The sequence below is a fragment of the Alosa alosa genome, chromosome 2 (genome assembly GCF_017589495.1).
Source record: "Alosa alosa isolate M-15738 ecotype Scorff River chromosome 2, AALO_Geno_1.1, whole genome shotgun sequence".
Taxonomy (NCBI): Eukaryota; Metazoa; Chordata; class Actinopteri; order Clupeiformes; family Clupeidae; genus Alosa; species Alosa alosa.
The window spans coordinates 7,236,902-7,246,816 of NC_063190.1; the positions used below are offsets into that span (position 1 = coordinate 7,236,902).

A 9,915-nucleotide genomic window follows, 5' to 3' on the forward strand; every position below is an offset into this window, starting at 1 on the left:
TGTGTAGCACCATAATGAAGTGTGTAGTAGCAGGTCTTGTTTAAAATATCTGTGCATGGAATCAGGTTGTTTGTTATCAACTGCAGTGATGTTTGCTTGATTCTGATAAGCTAGCACTTTTAACATTTTGATTGATTCAAGTCAACATTTTATTTGCACAGCAATTTGCACACCACATGATTCATGGGGAAGTAAAAAATACCAGGAAGGATATTTTAAAAAACAAGTCTCTAACTTTCCCCATGTGGACGCAGCTCCGATAAGGCCGAGCGACTGGGCCACTAGAGCAGTGGAGGTGGACAGGGCCATGAAGAGCAGATACCTGGCGGCCTCCGGGGGCTGCTCTGTTTGTAGGGGGGTGCAGTCAGTATTCAGCAATTGTGAGAACATCTGGGGTCAAATGAACCCTAGATTTCCAAACATTCCACATAACATTTTTCTTGGAGGGTGATCCAGCACGAGTGTGGAAAGGACTCCGAACCATCACTGGCTTTGAAAGAAAGTCCCCTCCTATGATGAATGTGAGTAAAGCCCTCCCTGATGAACTTAATGCTTTTTATGCTCGCTTTGACATGAAAAACACAGACTATATTGGACTAGCTGCAGCATGTGAAGCAAATGAGGATGCACCTTTCTGTGTCTCTGAGGTCGATGTGAGCAATGCCTTTAGGAGGGTTAATTGTAGAAAAGCTACTGGACCGGATGGAATTTCTAACAGGGTTTTGAAATCCTGCGCTGCTCAGTTAGTTCCTGTGTTCACTTATATCTTTAACACATCATTGGCTCAAGAGACAGTTCCTACTTGCAATGGTAGTGGATTACAGAAGGCAGCAGCAGAACTACAGTTACACCCCACTAATGATCAGCGGGCAACCTGTAGAGAGAGTCACAAGTTTTAAATACCTTGGTGTCCACATTACTGAAGACTTAACATGGACTGTTAACACTCAATATGTTCTGAAAAAGTCCAGACAACGACTCTACTTCCTTCGTCAGCTAAGGAAATTCAAAGTTTCTACATCCATCATGAAGGCCTTCTACACTTCAGCGGTTGAGAGTGTTCTAACTGGTAGCATCATCACCTGGTATGGGAACTCCACAGTTAGAGATTGTAGTACTCTGCAGAGAGTAGTGCGCTCAGCTGAACGTACTATAAGAACTCAACTCCCTGCTCTACAAGATATCTATTCCAGAAGAGTACTCCTAAGAGCCCAAAAGATTCTGAAGGACTCTTCTCATCCTAACAATGGATTATTCCTACCGCTGAAATCAAGAAGACGCCTATGTAGTCACAAAGCCAGAACTGAGAGACTCAGGAGAAGTTTTTATCCCCAGGCCATCCGAACTCTGAACTTACACTATACTGACTTTGCACACATTCACTCCTCAGCACTCTCAAACATTTACCAACTCTGACTTAGTGTAGATACAACTGTCTGGAAATGGGAATAAGAAATACAGATTTGTTTTGGATTAAAAACAGCTAATGTGATATTTAAGCCTTTCACAGGGCTATTGGCAAGTAGGACAGAAGGGGCCCAGACATAGATGGTGCTCAAGTTGGAAAGATTGCACTCATGGATATGTATTTCTATATTTCTGTTCATCAAGTGGTGAAGTTGAAGATGATGTGCTCATTTTTCTTTGGAATGTAACAGCCAACTCCTGCAAAAAAAGAATGTGTTGTCATTGCCTGTGAAATATCTGCAGTCACTAGATCCTTCAATTGATATTTAATCTTTTTATTGTTATTATTTCAAACTTTATTTTAGGCAAGACATTGAAATCAACTTCTTATTTACACATATTGATGGCCTGGTAAAAAGACATTAATATTACAAATAAAAAAAAATACATGAATGAAAAGGAATATCACTTCTTACCATAAACATAGCATACAATCAAAAGGAATTTCTTTACAAAAATGTAATGTTGCCCAGCCAACATTTGTATATGGGGCCCATGTGGGTACCATATGTGTTGCCAATATGGGTCCAATATGGGATTGTCCGCGGGTTCCATAGTGGCCCCATGTCATTTGCCCACATGGGCTCCATGCAGGATTACACTGGGTTTTATTTGGGTCCCAACTGGGCAACATACGCTGGACCCTTCTGGAACCCAGCCTTAAAATCTACCTGGGTCCTACATGGGTACCTCATGGGTCGAAATATGGGTTTTTTGTGGGATTGTCCGCGGTTTCCAAAGTGGCCCCATGTCATTTGCCCACATGGGCTCCATGCAGGATTACACTGGGTTTTATTTGGGTCCCAACTGGGCAACATACACTGGACCCTTCTGGAACCCAGCCTTAAATTCTACCTGGGTCCTACATGGGTACCTCATGGGTTGAAATATGGGTTTTTTGTGGGATTGTCCGCAGTTTCCAAAGTGGCCCCATGTAATTTGCCCACATGGGCTCCATGCAGGATTACACTGGGTTTTATTTGGGTCCCAACTGGGCAACATACGCTGGACCCTTCTGGAACCCAGCCTTAAATTCTACCTGGGTTCTACATGGGTACCATATGGGTTGAAATATGGGTTTTTTTGGGATTGTCCATGGAGGTTCCAAAGTGGCCCCATGTCATTTGCCCACATGGGCTCCATGCAGGATTATACTGGGCTTTATTTGGGTCCCAACTGGGCAACATACGCTGGACCCTTCTGGAACCCAGCCTTAAATTCTACCTGGGTCTTACATGGGTACCTCATGGTTTGAAATATGTTTTTTTTTGTGGGATTGTCCGCGGTTTCCAAAGTGGCCCCATGTCATTTGCCCACATGGGCTCCATGCAGGATTACACTGGGTTTTATTTGGGTCCCAACTGGGCAACATACGCTGGACCCTTCTGGAACCCAGCCTTAAATTCTACCTGGGTCCTACATGGGTTGAAATATGGATTTTTTTTGTGGGATTGTCCGCGGTTTCCAAAGTGGCCCCATGTCATTTGCCCACATGGGCTCCATGCAGGATTACACTGGGTTTTATTTGGGTCCCAACTGGGCAACATACGCTGGACCCATCTGGGCCCCAGCCTTAAATTCTACCTGGGTTCTACATGGGTACCACATGGGTTGAAATATGGGTTTTTTGTGGGATTGTCCGTGGGTTCCAAAGTGGCCCCATGTAATTTGCCCACATGGGCTCCATGCAGGATTACACTGGGTTTTATTTGGGTCCCAACTGGGCAACATATGCTGGACCCTTCTGGAACCCAGCCTTAAATTCTACCTGGGTTCTACATGGGTACCACATGGGTTGAAATATGGGTTTTTGGTGGGATTGTCCACGGGTTTCAAAGTGGCCCCATGTAATTTACCCACATGGGTTCCATGCAGGATTACACTGGGTTTTATGTGGGTACAAATGGGCAACAAACAATGGACCCATCTGAGGCCCCAGCCTTAAATTCTACCTGGGTTCTACATGGGTACTACATGATTTAAATAATGGGGTATAGGAGGGATGAATCGCAGGTTCTATAGTGGCCCCATACCATTTCTCCACATGGGCTTCAGGCAGGATTACAATGGGTTTTATGTGGCTCCAAACTGGGCAATAAATGTCAGACCCATCCGTGCCCCACCTTAATATTCTGTCTAGGTTCTACACATTGGCCAAATGGGCTGCATGCAAGATTATAGTTATTAAGTAGGGCAAAGCTGGGCAATGCATACAAGATCTTGGTCCCGTCTTCAATGTCATATGGCTCCAACATTTACAATAAAATATAATTAAAATCCCAATGTTTACAACATACACTATAAATACCAATCCAAAACCAGACCCATTTGTAATTCACTAGAAAATAATATTAGTCACTTCCAGGGGGCTATGGCTCTAAGGTCCCACCAAACAGCAGAAAAAGCAGCCTAATTTTCTTTTTCTGCATTTAATAATAATCATTTAATAAATTACAACACAGAGAACATCAACATCAACACAGAGAACAACAACTGGTTACAAACAGCAATGCCTAAATTGAATTGAATTAAATCACTTCGCCACTCTGGCTGCCCTCAGCCCTCCCTTGTCCCTTGCCCCAGTAAACCATTTCCCTAATGACCGTTCAGCCTCCTCTGATTTGTAGTGCTGGTAAGGGGGTTCTTCTTGAGGGCCTCTGTAAAATAAAATTATATTTAAGATTAAATGCTTGGATATGAGTCTTTGTCATTATCAGACAGGAAATCAACATACTCATATATACATTTCACATAATTCCATGTTTAATTTTTTTGAGGATGCATTTCAAAAAGCAACAAGCCCATCAAATTGAATTAGATCAATTCAATTCAGATGCTTTCTACTGACTACTAATTGCAAAATGATTTAGTTCATGAGCCAGTTGGGCCAATGTAGTGTTGCCGCGCTTCAAAGTCAATATTTTTACTGTTTGTAATCAGTACTTTTTGGTTGGACCACCTGGTATTTTGGGGGTTATATTAATGTACTGAAAATATGTTTAAATTACACAGGTTTTGTAGATTAAATTGAGGCATTACACATGTGGATTGAAATAGCTTCAAAGAAATTCTAATACTTGGACAAGACAATATACATGTCACATCATTGACCCAATTACAATATAATAATTATAATTTAATGTTAATCTGTTTTTTGTATTTTGTGCATCTCTTTGGATAATAGGTCTGCCAAGTATCATAAACATGTTTCAAGAACAATATGTTTAACTTCATACATTGTAACATTTATGCCGAACCTGCCCCCCTCAAGAGGTGTATTACTGAGACAAATTAGCTTTCCATGGGCTATTGACAGTCAGTTTTGTAATGCTTCACATTGCACTTACTGGATTAGTATCAGTTCAATACAGAGCTTCTAATGATTTGAAATTTTACCGAACAGTAGGCAACTCTATGCTGTATTGTTGTGCTAATGTTAGCATTAGCTTGTCTAGAGCTTGCTAGCTTTGCCTAGCACAGTGATTGGCCTTATCATCAATAAATGGGGCGATTGCTCTGTACTAATAAGATCGAGCCAGGCAGAGAGTATAAATATGTGTATCATCTTAAAGTGTAATTCTGGAGAAAATTGAATCCAGGGTCTTTTTTTCTGCATGAAAAAGGTCAAATAAAGTCCACATTTTTTTTATTTAGAGTTTTGGGGTGGGGGCATACATTTTACAAACCAAAAATTTTCCTTATTACAGGCATCAATGAGAGAGAACAACACTTAAAGGGATATTCCACCATTTAGGGAATTACACTCAGTAATAATCAAGGAACACCATGGGCGCAGCAGCACAATGATATCATGCAGCACCTGAAAATAGTTCCCGTAGGCTAACTTCTAGCAACAAGGTTGAGCTGCAGCAGACAAATTGGTTAGTGACTGGATTATTACGCCTGAATGAGAGTATAGTTCCATGTCAAATCAGCCTAGAAAATTGCCACGTTTCATTTTCAATTAGTCTTATTACACGTTCTAACTTGTGAAGAGACACGTTTTAAATAGGAAAATTACCGGAAATCTTAGTCACTTTTAAACGTGATGCTAGCAGGCGAGATGCTAATGGTCTAATCCGATTCAATGATCTATGCTAGGCTGGAGCTAAAAAGTGGTATCCACATACTCAGAGAACGGCTGAATGAACTTGAGAAAGGTAAAAATCAATTGTTTAACTCAAGGGGAGGTGGAAAATGAGTGTAATTCTCCAAATGGTGGAATATCCCTTTAAAGGAGAATTTCGTGTGATATTGACCTAAAGTGTATTGAAACATGATACCGAAGTGTGAACGTATGTCTCATAGCCCATCTCGGCTTGTCCCCTGCCATCTTGAATTTAGTCCACGATAAATTCGAAGGACGAGTAAGAATGAACAGGTATGATAAGGGATCAGATTCCAAAAATAATTCAGTGGAAATGCATGGATTCCAGTTGCTGCTACTGGAAAAACTGGAATCCATGCATTTCCACTGAATTATTTTTGGAATCTGATCCCTTATCATACCTGTTCATTCTTACTCGCCGCCGAATTTATCGCGGACTAAATTCAAGATGGCTGCAAACGCTAAACTTCGTGAAGATACTGTCTGTATAAATCGTCTTGTAAGTAAACTACCAGTGCTTTTTCAAAGTTCTCAATGTCTCGTTTTAAATCTCAGGGCCCTCGGAAGTCTACTAATGAAGTGTGGAGATACATTGAGCCTCGTAAATGGGTGTAAAACAGTGATTTATTTGCATGGCTAGCCCGATGTCAAGCACCACTATTGAAAAAGCTGTTGGTAGCATCGGCTAACTAGCGCCAGATTTTGGAGTGCAGGGGACAAGCCGAGATGGGCTATGAGACATACGTTCACACTCGGTATCATGTTTCAATACACTTTAGGTCAATATCACACCGGAATTCTCCTTTAACATAGTCTTTACTTACATGATTTTGGTTTTAATTTTCTAATAGGAATAAGTGTTTGTGACAACATGTCATGATAAATTTGATAATGTTTGATCGCTATTTTGGTATGAAGCATCTTTCACGTACTGAATGCACGCTCTAGAAAGTGAAAACTCTAGAAGTGAAAGTAGGCCTACTATATGCTCCGTGTCTGTGGCTGTCTGTACATGTCCGGAAAACACATCCATGTTCCCTCGCATCTCCTGGCCACTCTATGTAATCCTTCTGTGTTTGCAAAATTCTTGACAGTTCTTAAATGTATAAAAAATAAAAAACTGAAATATTCCATTTACATAAGTATTCACACCTTTTGTTATGACACTTGCCATTGAGCTCTGGTGCATCCTACTTCTATCAATGGTCCTCGAGATGCTTCTACAACTTGATTGGAGTCTACCTGTGCCTAAATTAATTCACTGGACATTATTAGGAGAGGCACACATCTCTTTATATAAGGTCTCACAGTTGATGGTGTATGTCAGAGTAAAAACCAAGCCACGAGGTCGAGAGAATTGTCCGTAGACCTGTGAGACAGGGTTGTATGAAGACACAGATCTGGGGAAGAGTACAAGAAAATTTCTGCGTCTTCACACAACCCTGTCTCGCAGGTCTACGGACAATTCTCTCGACCTCGTGGCTTGGTTTTCACTCTGACATACACCATCAACTGTGAGACCTTACAGTATATAAAGAGATGTGTGCCTCTCCTAATAATGTCCAGTGAGTTCATTTAGGCATAGGTGGACTCGAATCAAGTTGTAGAAGCATCTCAAGGACCATTGATAGAAGTAGGATGCAAGGATAGTAGGATGGAAAGTGTCATTACAAAAGGGGTGAATACTTATGTAAATGGTATATTTCAGTCTTTCATTTTTTTATACATTTGCAAAACACTCCAAACACTAGCTTTTTGGTGGGGTGTTGGAGTATTGTGTGTAGATTGATAAGAAAAAATAAATAATTTAATCAATTTTAAGATGAGTCTGAAACATAACAAAATGTGGAAAAAGTATAGCACTGTGAATACTTTCCGTATGCACTGTATGTAGATCAGATACTGTATTGAGGGTGACTTATCACATTGAAATCTCAATCTGGCAACCAACGAGAGGCTTGACTAGCGATTAAAAGGAACACTTGCCAATGTTTTGAATGTGAACATTCTGACAATCCTACATAGCTACTTAAATGAAATTGACACTTACTTACTTGGGAGGGACAGAAAAACGCTTTCCAGTATGATCTGGAGATTAAACAGTAGCCTATAGGAAAGGGGAGAAGAAACAAAAGATGGAAGTTCAGCAGCACATTCATTTTCTTTCAACAAATACTGCATGCTATATCATCAACTAGAAAATCATTATTATTTTTTCATTAAGAAGTACACTTTCATGAATAATTGTGTACTGGGCAATAGTAGGGAAAGTATTTAAGATTTTTGGTTTGAATAAAAATAGCAGTTTTAACTACAATACAAGTTCAAATACAACTACAATACAAGTTATTTTTTTTATGTCTGGGCCAAATTCAGACAAGAGGTGTTTACATGATTACATTTAGGTTAGGGTTTTCATTTTTTATCAAAGATCAGACTTAATTTAGTAGTTTGACATGGTAGGAATAGCATACAAAATGTTTGGACAGTTGATCCCGAATTTGGTCAAACAACAAAAATAAAAGCCATAATCAAAGACCAATGATAAAACAGTTTAAAATTATCGAAAGAGACAAGTGCAGTAAAATTAAAGTATGAGATAAAGTTTGATATGGTCAATATCTGGAATTTAGCAATAGGCTATAGTCGTGGATCATAATATATAGGCCTATAAAATGATGGGATAACTAACCTAGCAAATATGTTTAATATTCATTATGAGTAGTTCATAAATTGAACTGGACCATTGCATGAAGAATGTAGCCTGTTAGGCTACAGCTTTATTCAAGAACACCATTGCAGCCTACAGAGCAAGTTTTTTTTTATGTGCATTTGATAAGGTCTGCTGTTTAGTCCAACATAATTTGTTGGTGTGCAGATGGATGCAGAACTGCAATGTAGGCTGATATAGTGAATGATTGAATTGCATGTAAATTCAAAGTAAATTTTATCGCGAACCGTTCATCAGAGTGACGAGCAAGAGGCGCCATTGGAAAGCTTAAATCGTGTAGTTTCGTTTGCTTTTCGTTTAGTCTTGAATGTGCTGTGAGGGAATGTGCATAAGTGTGTACAAATATTTCCATGTACATGACTAATGCATCTTCTCTGCCTGCCTTGCCTAAAGGTTACTGCTAGACCCGCCAACTCTCTATCAAAACGTAAGGGGGCCAGATAAGACTACAACATTCGTTACCTCCATTTCTCTGGCTAGCCTTCCACTAGCCTACTTTCAGGCATGCACGGGCATGCATAGTTCAATTAAATCTGGCTCATGAAACGAAATGCAATTTAGAAGGCTCTTGAGTGTATTCTGCAAAACATACAATTGTTATTTAGAAGAAGAATGTTGCAGCAAGTAGCCTAGAAGCTCATCTATCTAATCTGATGAAAAGTGCTGCCTTCTAGCCTGACGAGCCAGACCCACATTAAATGTAATTTGCTGCCGCTAGGGTGCGTCTAGATTTCTAGGCTAGCTGCCTTCCCTAACTCAGCTGTAAAACCTCACGTTAGAAATTATCATGCAAGATCCGAAATACTTATGCTACCATTTAAACTCAAACTTTTCAGGCTTTGAGGTTATTGTAGAATAACCAATAAATAAAAAAGAATGTGTTCAGTAGCACTAGCTGTGATGTCCATTGACTTACCTTAATAGCTCATGAAGTAGACCTAGTAAGGCTAGCAAGAGTTCATAATAGCACATTGTGTAATTTAAATTATCAGAACACAGTCAAAAATGTTGTAGCCTACATAAGCTAATACTTTTTACACAACTTATCAATGAATCACAATTGTACTTACCTATGGAATCTTTCGACGATGAACGTTAGGAGGAGTGAGCCCAGGTCAATCTCCCGCGCATATCACTATGATAACGTTGATAACGTCAACTGATACTTTGGGTGACGTCGACATTCAAAGCAGAGCCCACCCCGAAACATGATTGAATAAAATAACTATGATAGTCCACAGGTGAACTGCCTGTACATTTGTCAATGAAAAGTAAATACAAAATAAAGCTAACTACACTATAAACCTAGATTTTCTAAAATCTAGGTTTATACATGTAAAAACCTATGTGCTAGAACTCTGTGCATTCTGCATTCTGCATGTAGTATGGAATCAGTGGTCAACTTTACATTTTTAGATATGCTAGTTGTAGTAGTTTTAGGCTAATAATAATAATAATAGGCTATGTGTTTAAGTGGTCTTTGGGGACACCGCGGGTATGGAGAGGCAGTTGTGACATAGGTTGTTTTGGAAGGCCCTGTCTCCAGAGAAATAAGAAACGGTTAAACCCTACAGGATGAGGATGGTGTTTGTCATCAGCAATGAGGGCA

At 39.8% G+C, this 9,915-nt stretch overlaps 1 long non-coding RNA gene across 2 annotated transcripts; it reads right to left on the reverse strand.

Moving 5' to 3' along the window:
* Nucleotides 1-3,580: 3,580 nt before the first annotated feature.
* On the reverse strand, nt 3,581-9,518 carry LOC125290965. 2 transcript variants are annotated; one of them, XR_007192899.1, is made up of 3 exons: nt 9,377-9,518; nt 7,626-7,682; nt 3,581-4,124 (listed from the first exon to the last, which is right to left on the reverse strand). It is a non-coding gene; the product is annotated as an uncharacterized LOC125290965 (long non-coding RNA). The 2 variants fall into 2 exon arrangements; XR_007192900.1 differs by having other exon boundaries at nt 7,630-7,682; nt 9,377-9,516.
* Between the last annotated feature and the right edge of the window lie 397 nt (nt 9,519-9,915).